A 15,415-nucleotide genomic window follows, 5' to 3' on the forward strand; every position below is an offset into this window, starting at 1 on the left:
CTACGGAGCGCTTGTTTTCTTTGACATAAGACTGGAGATACTGGTGAAGCTGTTCTTTGCGCTCTGGACATTTATATGCACTTCTTAGAACAGCCAGTCACAGTGGAAGGCTACCCAGCATCGTTAACTGACCTGGTATTTCTGCTGACCATGCCCACCCATTCCCGCTGTAGCTTAGATGACCCTGCTGGGGATAAGCACGTCTTCTGGAGTAAAGCTATATCTGTATGTTTGGTGTGAAGGCAATGGAGAATTTTCATATACTTGATGCAGTCAATCAGGCCATTGATGCTCAGAGCCATTTTCATCATAGGCGTAGACATCCCCAAGGGGGTGCATAGGAGGGGATGTGATGTTCCCTGGAGCAGGGGAACCATACTGAGGGTGTGGCACTGTTGGTACAGTTGTGGTGCCGGTGCGGCTTCTAAATTCGGCCAATATTGGGGGAATGAGAGAGAGGAAGAGAGAGGAAAAAGAGGGAAGAGCCCCCATGCATGATTATGGAAAAAGGGGGAGAAAACAAACTATCTAATATTGGTCACAAGCTTGAAACTCTGCCGAGTGGAGCCAGGCCAGAGCCCCCCCCCCTCTAGATTAATCAGGCATGTGTAACAGAAGAGAGCAATGAGTTTGGAGGGAGAGAATAGAGATATCAGTAGGGAATGTCAGCCTGGCTGTAAGGCATGCAGGCCACCCGGCACATGGCCAAGGGGCACTGTTTGAGGGCCGGGAGGTGCAGCATGTCCTGGGTTAACAACCCCTTGTCCACAGGGTATGTGTCAGAGGGCGCCGCCGAGTGTGTGAGGCCTGGGGGACACTGGTGGAAGTGAAAGCAGTGAAAACATGGTGACCGGGGGGGGGGGGGGGGGGGAGCATAGTCGGCCAGTCGAGGCAAAGGGATTGCAGTGAGGGGTAGAGAGAGGGGGATGCAATTCTGATCAGGACAAGGCACCTTGTGAAAAAAAAAATGAACAGCTGAAAACTTTCAACACATTTAAGTTCTGAATATAAGATAAGGATACAGTCAACCCTCCACAGTCACTCCAACTGGGGATTTGTGCGGCACCTCCACCACCTGGTGCAGCCCTGTCCGAATCTCTCCTGGAGGCTCCACCTATTTGCAGGTGCTGAGGTTGCCCTGCCATATATGTCAGTGTCTGGGGTAAATGGTAGGGCTGACAGAGGGGAGATATTATAGGTATACTGATTATTATTTCCTTGTGTGAAGTGCGTAACACCAATTTGGCAATACTTCTGTTTAGAAGTGATGTGATGAGGGGGTTGTTTTTGATTAGGAGTTTGTTTTCCTTTTTTTATGGACCTCGACTGTGATCTGTTATTTGCAAAAAAAACAATACAAATTTGTTTATCAAAAAAATGACTGAAATCTTTACTGGACATAATAAGAATAGTGGCATTTACTTGAGGTGACCTACCATCTACCCCAACTAAGAATCCAATTGCTCACAATCCACAACCAAATATTTTATTTTCATCCCTGTTGCCACATTGATCAACATTTGTCCTTTAATCAAATTAACCAATAGTTTAATATACAGTAGCTACAATACAAGCCATATGCAGTAATTTCACTCCCTAATTGCAGAAATAAAAGATGAGAACTAGCAGCCCATTTAACTAATATTGTATCAGCCCTGAAAGCAGCAATACGGTCCTCACGCTGCAACCAAATAATTAAGGCTGAAAGGTGCCAGGGATAATCAATATATGTCACTGAAGAAAGAAATGTTAAATGTGATGGAATGGCCTTCCTCATGAAAACATTAGCAGCATCTTCAATGAGGGGCCATACTAGACAAACTTGACTCTCCTTATTTTGGTTCAGCACCTGTTCTTGGATTTTATTCAGGGTGGTTATACACCTATTTTAGAGACTACAGGAACTATGGAGGTCTGTGAAACATAGCTATTATAGATCTGTAGGAATAGTCCTCTGATTGGTAGGACACCCAGAGGATGCAGCTAGTGGCATACAGTTTTCATTCCCTCCCCACCATGTATCTCCTCCTTCATTTTCACAATAACCAAGTGGACCTCACTCAAGTGCACCAGCACAACCACCTCTCTATTCCACAAGTGAACACTGACATAACATTTCATATCTATTCTCTCCAATTCATTAAAATAACGTGTTTACCTAATTCATGCTGATTCTTTCTAATTCATCATGGGCTAGCGCATATCTAATCCGTAGGAAATCATTGATACAATCAATGGTTAGATGCACAAACTAGCAGAGCTGGCCTGTTTCTGCCAAACCATGGAGACGGTCCAAATGAAGAGCTGAGCTTCTCAGCTAAAGCAAAATGCATCTTTGAATGGAAACTGAAAGTGTGGACGTGATTAAAAGGTGACATACAATACTACAATGTAATGATCATAGCTGTCAAGATCCCGGGGTTCAGGCGTGACTACCTGCTCCAGGCAAAGTATTTTCTTCTAATAGATTAAAAAACACTACAAATTAAAGATTATAAATAAAAATCTGAACTGGAGTAGCTATGCTTGTAAATCTGAATTTTGGCAGGAATGAATGATATTAGAAAACCAAGGAGTGAGCTTGTAAAGGAAATGAGATGGGGTGGAAAGTTATTAATGGGGAAGGACGATATTTAATGAAAGCCATGGAGAGAGAAAAAAGACAGCGAGGGTTGCATCTGGAAGTAATGTGTTAGAGGGGCAGAGGACCGAAGTAAAAGGGCGCGTTAGAAAAACCCAATGCCTTTGTATTGAAAACCCCAAAGTTGCGTGCTAGCATGTGAATGGAAAGCACAGTTCAGGGAGTGAATGATCGCATTGATTGTCACTCTGCCCTCACTCCTTCGGTCCATGATCCAGCACTGGCATTGCAAGAACAGTCCCTATTTAATGCATCAACGACATTCCCAGGCCTCTTTCTAATGTGGTGCCACTCAAATGACTAAAGTACTGTTTAGTACTTCGTGTCATAAAAATGTTAATAAACGAATTTATTAATTAATTATTGGATGCGCCTTAAGGTTCTACCCAAACTCCAAATAATCCTGTGGGTGTGTTTATCAAGACCTCCGCCTTCAACTCATTATGTGTTCAAAACAACAGCTGTCTTATTCTTGTCTATTAAGTAGCAACCAGATGATTCCAAGTGTTTTCTCTCATTAAAATTAAACCCTTTATCCTGAAGCTCATCAACGACCAAAACACAATTTTCTGTTGCCTTAGTTTTTTGACTCATGCTGTTTATTTTAGTCTTTTAAGCATTCTACAAGGCAGGAATAATTTCCTCACTTTCATTTTTTTCTTCTAAAACTTCAGACAATTACTGAGAAAATTACTCTTTTTGATTGCTTCAGATGCTGTGATTTAAATGCTTAATGTCGGAGACCTTCACATAAGCTATTAAACTGGAGGTGACAAAAAGGTCATTACAAGAATAAATATAAAACAGGCAGAAAAACAGATGATGTTAACATCTGAATTGCTCGTTGTGCCTGCCAAGAATTCAGACTAACGACCAATGACAACATTGCCTTACAAAAATGAAAAGGCGCTAATCTACCATCAATGAGTCTTTGTTTAAAATAATGGTTTTCTCCTCTGAGAGTGCCTGTCCTAGATATAAATGCTGCAGTTCAGGAGGGTCAAAACCGTGCGCTGTAGGGAAGACCAGCTTCACAGATTAAACATTTAAAAGTCCTTATCAAAATGTCTTTTGACCCCTTAAGATGCAGACTCAGGTTTAGCATGCAGGGCAGAGCAGTGTAAAGGGTCTGTTCCATGTTATTTATTTATTTATTTATTTGTATAGTTTTTTGTATTGATTTGATGGGGAGCTTTAAATGCGAACGACTTAAATACATTATATAGTTAACATGAGGCAAGGATAACATATTTTATGAGGGAAATGTTTGAATATCATTGCACGTCACATAGGGTATATAATTACTATAATGCATGTTATTATATTTTTACAAAGGCAGAAAATTGCAAGCATTGTCTAAAGAAATAATTCTACTTTACATACACAGGGGCTTATTTACGAGTTCCTTGCGCCACTTTTGCCTCATTTTTAACATGGGAAAAGTGACTTACGGGTGGCGCTAGGGGATCGTAAATAAACCCCATACTGTGTCAGATATATATTCAAAGGGCCTCATTTATGCGCCCGTGCGTCACTTTTACGCCACTGGTGCGTCACTTTTTGTGACGCACCAGCAGCGAATAAAATGTGCCTTGTTGCACCATATTTACAAAGTGACACATCTAGGTAGATGCGTCACTTTGTAAACCCCTGCGCTACATCATACCTGCGACAGGTGTAATGTATGCAGGGCGGCGTTCTGATGCAAGAAAGGGTCATAGAAGTGACGCAGTGAAATCTATAAGATTTCACTGCGCCACTTCTAGGACGCAAATGCGTCAATTTCTTACGCCTGCCTCACAGCAGGCGTAAGACTGACGCAGGCCCTTTCACATGGGGCTTGCCCCATGTGAAAGGAAACATTGCTGGAGTTTTGTCATTTCTGTGACACACTCCAGCAATGCGCCACTTTTGCGCCATACTGATACTTCAGAAATACTGATGAATCTGTAACTCCTTGCGCAATGATGCGTCATACTGTAAATATGACGCATCATTTGTGTCGCAAGGAGGGCGCAATGAAAAGTGACGCATCGCTGTTTTCACGCAGCGATGCGTCACTTTTCATAAATGAGGCCCAAAGTATGTAGTCGAGGTGGGAGGAGGGTAGTGGTCTGTAGCGATATCAACAGTGTGCCGGTGTAGTACGTGTTTAGAAGTAGGGCATAGGGTGTCTGACAGAAGAAGCGAGGTAGGCAGGTTTTCCATCTTAGGTAATAGCCAGTGTTAGTGTTAGTCAAGGATGGAGTCTCTGACCGAGATTTATGTATTGGGTGCGTCGCACTATGATCAGCTATAAGAGAGGGGCTTATTTACATGGCCCATGCGCCTCCAGTGCGTCACTTTTAAACATGGGAAAAATTGACGTACCGAAGGAGCAAGGGGCTTGTAAATAAGCCCCCTCCTGTTCAAACGGGCATGATAGAGCAGTGGATTTTTGGCTGGCCTTTGAGCGTAGTTAAGAAGGAATGCTTTCTTTTTTCTCTGGTTATGTTTTTCCATATTCTGGTGTGGCGAATGAGTCTGTAGAATTTGGTTTCTATGTGTAAACACTGGTGCTCCGAATTGAAAGAGGAAATCCAGAAAATTCTGCATACCAAACATTTTTAATGGATCACTACTTTTCTATGTGTGAAAAACACAAGAATGCCAAAATCAGATTCCAACCCTCACCACTTAATATGGGGATAATTCTACCAATCAGTGGAGTAGAGAGTTAGCCCTGCGGCTTCGTGATACAGACAAGTGGGCAAAAAAACGGCATTGCAAAAAAAGAAAAACAAAATTATTTCACAACAATGTCACAGGAAATATGGTACATTTCAGTTTAAACCAAGTTTTCAATTAACTTGTAGAACACTGTTTGTCAGGGGTTTCCTAGTCGGTGGAGCTACTGGTAACAACAAGGGGATACCTGCCCTGGAGGCAACCAAGAACCTTTACAGGCATTCAGAAACCTCCAGAGTCTGAGCCCAGGGGAGGAGCTGAACCCACTCAGAGTGGAATAAATACGCCTACTAAACCTTGGCAGTCCTGCTGCTGAGGGATGTTAACCCTCCTGGGTAGTAGTCCCCAAGGCAGGCCTTGGTCCTTGTCCCTTGCCTCTTCATCCTGGTCCAGAATAGTCAACAACAGCTTCCATTGATGAGTTTGAAAAATTGGTACTGAATGGGGGGGGAACAGCGTTTACAACGCAACTTTTTCCACGCAGTACCTTTACCACACAACTTTTATAACGCAAGTCGTTACAACGACTTGCGCTGGGGGGCGCTGTAGGATAGGGAATAGTTTAATTTACTATCCAAAACCTTCCCTACTATCCACGGGGACTGGAGTTGGAATAGTAAATTAAACTATTCACTATCCAGCGCCCCCAAACGCAAGTCGTTGTAACGACTTGCGTTGTAAAACCTGAGTTGTAAAAGAATGCGTAGTAACGACATACATCCCTGAATGGGTGCTTCTTCTCTGTATGCATGGGTGCCTCTGTGAATATGAGTGAGTTTTCGTGTATGTATAGGTATGTACAATTTCAATTTTTTTAAAAAGAATTCTAGGAAAGGGATGACAGTAACATTTGGCAAATGGAAGTGTAAGTGCTGACTGTGCTGGGCGAGTTATTATTTACATCCTGAACTGATTATCTGGCACCATTGTAATCTCTTCTAAGAAAATTACTAAGAATATGTTTATAGTACATTATGATATGTGTAAACGGACTGTAACAAGTATTGACAAAGCCAATAGGACTGGGCTAATTTAGATGAATGTGTCAGTTGTTGTAATAGGTGTAGGTTGTGTGATATTTGTGGATGCACAAATAAACCATACATGCAGAAACATGTTAATACTATAATTCAGGTAACTCCAGTGATCAACAGACAGTGGACCTTGAAATGAGAGTTACCATTCACAGGACAATCACAATCAATTCAAATAGTGCTCACATGGCAAAGTATCTTCAGGTTATTGCGGATTTCAGGGCAGTCAACTCTCGCACAGTAGAAGGACCTCTCTGGACTTCAAAACACTCGCGTTCAGGTCCACAGAGCCAACCATCGAGCAGAAGATGGCCCACAGGGCTAGCCCAGTGTGAATGATTATACGTAGTGGTGTGGGGAATTGATGGAGGTCGCATATGGCTGACTATGGGCATGTGTAGCTTTGATGTTGATATTGTGTGTGAGGGTTTCATAAAAAAACTAATGGTGCAAGAAAGGTGAGAATAGTTGTCTACGTTAAGGGAGAGTGCTGATGTGAATGAGTGATTTTGTTGGTTTGTTGAGCGGAGTGATACGAATAGCTGTGCTATTGTCCATGTGGCAGATGGTCAGGAGAGGTAGGGGATGGGGTCGTGGGGGCGGAGTGGGTCAGGGGGAGTTATTTTGTATGACTGATTTATGCTTCACTTGAGTTGTAAGTAAATGAGAATGAGTGAATACTAAGCACATGTTGAATGGTATTATGAAAAAAATGAGACTATCGTATAAGGGTATCTGGGTGGTATGAAAAATAATTGTTATCGGTTACATTTTTGGAGTATGTGGTGTGTGTAACTATAAGATTGAGTAGTTGGGGGCTCAAAAAGTGTCAGTTAAGTAGCTTTAGTGTGTTTTTATTGTGTTCTATGTTTTACGATTCAGAGAACTTGACAGCATGATGCATGTTGGACTTGGCCCTTTTTGGCTAAAGTTCCTTAAACCTTTTGCCTTCCTCCTAGACCTTTTTCTGACATAATGTTGCTGACTTAGATGCTTTGGGCACTTTGCCACTGCTCATCAGTGTCAAAGTGCGAGTGTTCCCTGTATAAAGTGTGTGCCAGGGCTGGTAATGCAAAGGCTACTAGTGAGCCTACAGCAATAATTGTGCCACCCACACAAGTAGCACTAAAAAGAGATCTCAGGCCTCCCAGTGCAGTACCTGTGCGCAGCTTGTTAACTGCCTTGTTGTCCTGACAAGTGCACCCACTTGCCAGGCCTTACCTTCCCTTTGCATGCACATTATACACCCATATAGTAGTCCCAAGGTACCCCCCCTGGCAGGGTGCAGTGTATGTGAAAGGTAGGACATGTACTGAGGTGTGTACCATGTCCAGACAGTGAAATACTGCCCAATGTTTTTTCACTGTTGCAAGGCCATCTTGCCCATAGGACAGAGTAGGGAATGCCATGTCACATGTTTCCAGCATATCTTCTGTGTCCTGACACCAGAGAGGGGTAGGTGAGACAGCAACAGGCTGGCCTGCATTTGATGTGAGGGGGGAGGAGTAGCCCCCCTGGATGTGAAGAGGGCTGTGTTGCTGCCACAAAAGGATGGCTCCACCTCCTGCTGAGCATCTTGGGCCCAGACCTGCACTATCAAAGGAAGAGGGTGTGCACTGGCAGGACACACCCTGGTCTGGTTTGGGCTGGGGTAAGAGCCCTCTGAACACAAAGACTTCAAAGGTATTTAGGGGTGTAAATGTGAGAGCTGAAACCCATGAACGCAAGACTGTAATCCAGATTGAAAAAGGATTGAACCTACTTCATGATCAAAAGGAACCTCTGCCAAAGATGAACAGCTGAAGAGGCTGAAGAGAAGGGCTGCCCTTGCTGTGTGTTCTGGGGATGGCCTGCAGTTTGCTGATTTGACTAAGGAGAATTTATTTATTTATTTATTTATGGAGCTTATAGAGCGCGCAGCTACCTCCGATGGAGGTGTCCCGGCGCTAAGATTACATGACTGTCCCCATGAGGAGTAACCAAAATCATATCTCACAGAGGAAATGGGAAAAAGTGAGGAGCTGACAGTTCCAAGTCCTACCGCCTAGTGAACAGCCAGGTCTTGAGTTTGCGGCGAAAGGCTGGCTCAGATTCTCAGAACCTGAGGTCAAGGGGGAGGCTGTTCCAGAGCTTGGCGGCAGTGACGGTGAAAGATCTGCCGCCAGTCCGAGAAAGCCTGAATCTAGGAACCAACAGAAGACGAAGGTTATTGGATCTGAGATGTCTGGCTGAAACAGATATTTTGAGACGCTTTTTCAGATAAAGCGGGCCAGTACCATGAATAGCCCGAAATGTCAGGATCAGAATTTTAAAGTCTATGCGTCGTGAAATGGGAAGCCGATGAAGTTCTTCTCGGTAGGCTCTGACTGAAGTACGGGCAGGGATGTTACCAATGAGCCGGGCTGCCGCATTTTGGACTATTTGCAGGCGGTCAATAAGATAGTGCGGGGCACCTGCATATAGACTATTAGCATAGTCTAGATGGGTGGTGATAAGGGCCTGGACTACGGTTTTGCGTGAAGATTGAGGGAGGAAGGGGAAGATTTTTCTGATCATGCGAAGTTTGGAGAAACAGGCCCCTACCACTTTGTTAACTTGGGCATTTCCGGACAGAGAGTTGTCAAAAATGAAGCCCAGGTTACGAGCTGCCTTCACGGGAGAGGGTGGGGGATTCAGAATGGTAGGCCACCAGAGGGTTGCAGGGGGGGGGGATTTTTTACTGAAAAAGAGAACCTCGGTTTTGTCGGTGTTAAGGGCAAGGTGATTGGCTGACATCCAGGAGCATATGTTACCAAGGCAGTTTCTAAAGTTGGAAAAGAGGGAGTCAGAATGGTCTCGAAAGGAAAAGATAAGCTGAGTATCGTCAGCGTAGGAGACCACCCTGACGCCCCAGGATTCAACTACCTTGGCCAGAGGAGCCACATAAGCATTAAACAGTAGAGGGCTCAAGGCGGAGCCCTGGGGCACTCCGCACAGGAGGGGTTTGTCCTCGGATTCAAAAGGGTGCATCGTAACCCTTTGAGAACGGCTAGACAGGAAAGAAATAATCCAGGCCAGCACTGTCCCACCGACCCCTAGCTGCTGTAGGCGGGTGGTAAGTATTTTGTGGGAGACAGTATCAAAAGCAGCGGATAGGTCGAGGAGGACCAACATGGCCTCCTCGCCCCTATCCACTGATTCCCTGATAATTTCAGAGACTTCAAGCAGCGCAGTCTCGGTGCTATAGCCGGATCTAAAACCGGACTGAGAGTCGTGTAGCAGCTGATATGACTCTAAGTACAGTGCCACTTGTTTCTGTACCACCTTCTCCAGTATCTTGGCAGGTTTAGGTAGGAGAGAAATGGGTCGATAGTTGCTAAAAAGCAGGGGGTCTGCACCAGGTTTTTTCAGTATGGGGACCAGCCTGGCCTGTTTCCAAACTGAGGGGAATTGACCTTGCGACAGAGAAGCATTCCAGATGGAAAGAAACGGGTTCACAAGGATAGGGGCGAGATTACCCATGATTTTGGCAGGAACTGGGTCCAGGGGGGAACCAGACTTAACGTTGCGTAATAAGGCTAACGCGAGATCAGGAGTTAGCTCGCTAAAAGAGTTAAAAGAACAAGAGGGGAGGCAAGGGCGATCATCAGGGAGATCCGGAGCCGTTGCTGCAAAGGAGGAGGAGAGTTTAACTATCTTCTCTTGAAAAAAATCAGACAATCCATTGCAGAGATCTTGAGTGGGAGTAAAGAGGGATTTCAAAGCAGGAGGATTTACGAAGTCTTTCACTATGGAAAAAAGAGTTTTGGAGGAATTCTGCGCCTGTTGAATCAAATTGGAAAAGTAAGCTCTCATGGACGAGCGTATTAGTTTGTGGAACTTACTCAGGGCAGATTTGTAGGCCAATTTGGCTACAGGATCATAGTTCAATCTCCATTTACGTTCCAGCTGCTTACACTTGCTCTTTTCCTCACGCATCAGAGGGGAGAACCAAGGGGCAGAAGGGCGGGATCTGGAGGAAATGACGGGGGCCAGAGGGGAAACCGAGTCAAGTGCATCGGAGAGGGCCGAATTGAATCTCAATGTTTCTAAATTGAGGTCATTTAGCTGGTTAAGATGAAAATGTAGATGAGCTTCCAGGGAGTTACATGTAACTTTGGTCCATTTACGTCCTTTAACTCGATTAAGGGGGATAGGGGGAGGAGGGGTGGGGGCCGTGAAAGAAAAAGGGATGAGATAATGATCGGTCCATGTCAAAGGAGTGGGGGGGAGAGTGGAGAGGGAAGGAAGATTGGAAAAAATGAGGTCAAGAGTATGGCCTGCTATATGAGTAGGGCCTGTCACTAGTTGGGGCAAGGTGAGTCCTTGTAAGGTTTCTAACAGAGAGGAGGCTAGTGTGCAGGAGGGATTATCAATATGAATATTAAAGTCTCCTAAAACAGTAAAATGGGGGTGTTTGAGAGAAAAATCGGCGATGGAGTGAATCAGAGTGATAAGGGAGGAAGAGGTGACGGCCGGGGGATTATAGACCAGTATGCCTGCACAGATGGAACAAGCGGGGTCCATAATTGAAAAGTGAGCGGCTTCGATGATGCCAAGGTTGGGAATTTTCGTGAGGTTTAATTTGAGATGGGATTTAGCAATAATCGCAAGACCTCCTCCGGTCTTAGAGTTGTCTCGATTAATGCCAGTGAAATGATAACCAGGGGGAGTAGCAAGAGTGATGTCCGGTTTGGAGGAGTCTTTTATCCAAGTTTCAGTAAGAAACAATAGGTCCCAATTGTGGGTTTCAAGAGATAGCCATATGTCAAGAGCGTGGGCTGGGAGAGATCTGCAATTGACTAATGCGGCCTTTAAGATGGTAGATGGCTGATCATTGATTTTAGAGGGTAGTCGCGGTGGTCTAGGTACTATGGGAAGAGAAAAGTTACAGTGAGGGCAGGAATAAGCAGTAGTGTCTAGGCTAGCAGTGTTACAGAAAGTAAAGGGGGCACAGGTATCAGGACGGAGGTGAAGAAGTTGATCAGAGGACCAACAAATTTTTAGGGCAAGTGGAGCAGGGGTTCCGGCGCTGGGCGCGGGTCCGGCGCGGACGGGCGCAGACGGGCTTGCCTTAGGCGCGCCTTCGGCGCGCCATCGGTGCGCCCGCTGCGCCCGCCCGCTGCGCCCGCCCGCTGCGCGGACGGGAAAGCCTCTTACTTATATCCATAACTTGCTAGAGGTGGGAGGAAGGTGGGAGGCGTCCAGGAGCTGGAACGCTACCCTGCCTCCCCCAAGATGGCGGCTCCGTTTTACCCAGCCGGCGAGAGCGCTGCGCTCGGCTGCACCGGTAAATGAAAGAAGATCGGGACCCCTGAGACGACTAGATCTCGTCACAACATGCAGGCGGTCAGTGTCCGCTAATTAAAATATCGCCATTAAAATATGTACAATTTTTAAAAGGTGCCGGTCAGCGTGACTGTAAAGGTCGTTAAATCACCAAACATACAGTATAAGGCTTAGAATGCAGAAGACAAAGGGACTTTGCTGTGTGCTGTATCCCCCTGCTTGTTAGGAATTTGCTGTGTGCTGTGTCCTAAAGTAGCCCCAGACCCCAGGAGAGCTAGTCCCCTGTTGTGGAAACTCAGGAACATAAAAGTTTCCAACCGTGTCTCAGCGATGCTTTGTGCGTGGTGCTTTTGCATGCCTGAGACTGCCGTGTGGTCCATGGTACTGTTTACGATGAGGTGTCCCATGATCGCTTTGTCCTCGCAGCGTGAAACATTGTCCACGCTGCTGTGTTGCTGTTTGTGGCCCGATCCGTCATCGTAACTGAGGCTGTTAGTAAGGATCACCGCCACCGGCCTGAGCTGCATCATGCTACAGGATTTTTGGACGACTGCTGTGTGGTCTGTTGGAACTGTTTACGAGGTGCCCTTTGATCGCATCACCCATGCAGCGTGAAACATCGTCCACACTGCTACATTACTGTTTGTGGCCCGAGCCATCATTGTAACCAAGGCTGTGAGTAAGGATCACCGTGGTCGGCCCGAGCCGCAACGTGCTAAAGGTTTTCTTGAAGCTATGAAAGCTGCAAGGTAACAGGGATCGTGATAGTTGGTCACCAAGAGGAATCTGCCCAAAATCATCAACGAAGGAGAAGGCAGCACTGTAACGGTTACATCATTGCCTAACAACGAAGCTGCAACGTCATCGGGGCCAGCAGGACGTCCGTCGAGCGGGGAGAGAGAGAGAGCGAGGAAGCGCACCCCCCAGGTAAGCTTGGACAAAGCGTATGTGGCATGGGGAGGCATGCAGGAGGAGTACAGGAGTGATCCGAGCTCTCTCCTGCTGCATCGCGTTAAACGCGCTGAGTCCCCAATCGGCCCATACCTGCCAAGCAGTACCGGTGCTACCCCTTTAAGCTTATGACTGCTGTCTTTGGTGTTGGGGCCTAGTGGGGGCCCAAGTTGACCACGCAGATTGGCGCACAGCATTACTCCTTGCATTACGAACTGCCTTACTCTTGCATTAGGAAGCGCATTATTCTTGCATTACGACCTGCCTTATTCCTGCGTTACGAACTGCAATAGTTTGTGCATTAAGGACTGTGTTATTACTAAATCACGAACTGCATTACAAACTGCAAAGCATTGCATTAGGACTGCATTAGATCATTGTGAACTGCTCATTATTACCGCAAGAACCTATCAGTGATTGCTGGCCAAATAACCAGCAAAGTGAAATATTACGAATACGCATATGTTGGATTTCTATTGTTTGGTCTCATCATATTCCATTTGATAAAGATACCGCTATTTTTATAAAAGACAGGGTGGTGTCCGTACATGCCCAGCAGTACCGGTGCCACCCCTTTAAGCTTATGACCGCTGTCTTTGGTGTTGGGGCCTAGTGGGGTCCCAAGTTGACCACTCAGATTGGCGTATAGCATTATTCCTTGCATTACGAACTGCCTTATTCTTGCATTCGGAAGCTCATTATTCTTGCATTACGACCTTCACTTTCAATGAACAGACAAGTCAGCGCCGTATCCTCATCCTGCTTCAACATTCTTCGCATGCTCAAAAAAACATTTCGCTGGATCCCCACCGAAACCAGGAAAACAGTCACCCATGCTCTGGTCACGAGCCGACTGGACTACGGAAACACCCTCTACGCAGGCACTACCGCTAAACTCCAAAAGAAACTCCAACGAATCCAAAACGCCTCAGCCAGAATCATATTAGACATCCCACGCAACGAACACATCTCTGGTCACCTGAAAGACCTCCACTGGCTACCCGTCAATAAGAGAATCACTTTCCGACTGCTAACCCACGCACACAAATCACTCTACGACATCGGCCCAGAATGCCTCAACTCAAGACTGTCCTTCTACACCCCCTCCCGCCAACTACGCTCCTCCAGCCAAGCCCTCGCCACTGTACCTCGCATCAACAAGACCACCATGGGAGGCAGATCCTTCTCTTACCTGGCTGCTAAAACATGGAACTCACTCCCCACTCACCTTCGCCTTACCCAGAACCACCTAGCTTTCAGAAAACAACTTAAAACGTGGATATTTGACAAGTAATCCTCCTCCCCCTCCTTAGCGCCTTGAGACCCTCTGGGTATGTAGTGCGCTATATAAATTCTCTGACTTGACTTGACTTGACTCCTGCGTTACGAACTGCAATAGTACATACATTAAGGACTGTGTTATTACTAAATCACGAACTGCATTACAAACTGCATAGCATTGCATTAGAACTGCATTAGATCATTGTGAACTGCTCATTAATACCGCAAGAACCGATAAGTGATTGCTGGTCTAATAACTGGTAAAGTGAAATATTATGAATACGCATATGTTGGATTTTTATTGTTTGGTCTCATCATATTCCTTTTGATAAAGATACCACTATTTTTTTATAAAAAACATGGTGTCCATTTCTGGTGTTATCACTGTGTTACTGGAAGTGTGGTTGTAAATACTTTACACTTTACCTTGGAGATAAGCCTGGCTGCTCGTGCCAAGCTACTGGGGGTGAGCAGGGGTTATCTAAGAGGCTGTCCCTCATTCCCATGACTAAAAGCAAGGGTCTCTATTCGCACCAAGGTACCTACCTCAGCCAACTAAAGTTCTACCAACGCACAAAAGGGGTATGAAAAAATATGTACATGAGGGGGGAATGGGGTACATATTTACAATAGCTTGTTTTTAAAAAACGAAGACATTTGGGCATCAATTGGTAATGTGGGTACCGTGTGATGTAATTTAATTAATTTCTGCAATACATTGAGAAAGAATAATGTCCATTTTCATCCTAATTTCTGGAGGTTTATTAAGCCAACATCCCTTCCAGATTTCAAATTTGAAAAATGACCCACATAGTTCTCCAGAGCTTTGTAAGTCCTTTTATGAGTCATCTTTCTGATTGTAATATCAGTGTTTCATAAGAGGGGCTTCCCTTTAGCCAGTAGCAGCAGACAGACAAACACTTACCCGGTGCTCCCTTACTGTCATTTGTCTGGTATTTCATTAGTGTAGGAAAGTAGGATCTGCTTCTTATGGTTACCCCCACTTTTTGCTTGATGTTGCACTATTTTTGACTAGTCTGAAAGGGATCCTGCTAATCAGGACCCCAATATATCTGCTTTCTCCTTTAAATTGTCAAGCATGTACTTTGGTACACTCCAGATTCGATACTGGGCTACCCTTATAAGTCCCTAGTATATGGTACACATGTACCCAGGGCATAGGTACCCCAGAGGACTCCCATGGGCTGACGCATATATTATGCCACCCATGGGAGGCCTTGCAAAATGGAACTACAGGTCTGCTACTGCACCCTGTGTAAGCTGGTGCTTGCACCACTTACTTTAGATATGGGTTCACTATATATATAGGTCACTACACTTAAAACTTATAAGTCCCCCCTATAGCAGACCTTCTCAATCCTGAAGGCAGAGTGCTGGGTTTTAAGTGAGAGGGTGCCCTGCATGAGCAGAGCCTCTCTGAAGCCTCTCTGAAGCCTTCAGAGACCATTCTCCC

Source organism: Lissotriton vulgaris, chromosome 8 (assembly GCF_964263255.1).
Source record: "Lissotriton vulgaris chromosome 8, aLisVul1.2, whole genome shotgun sequence".
Classification (NCBI taxonomy): Eukaryota; Metazoa; Chordata; class Amphibia; order Caudata; family Salamandridae; genus Lissotriton; species Lissotriton vulgaris.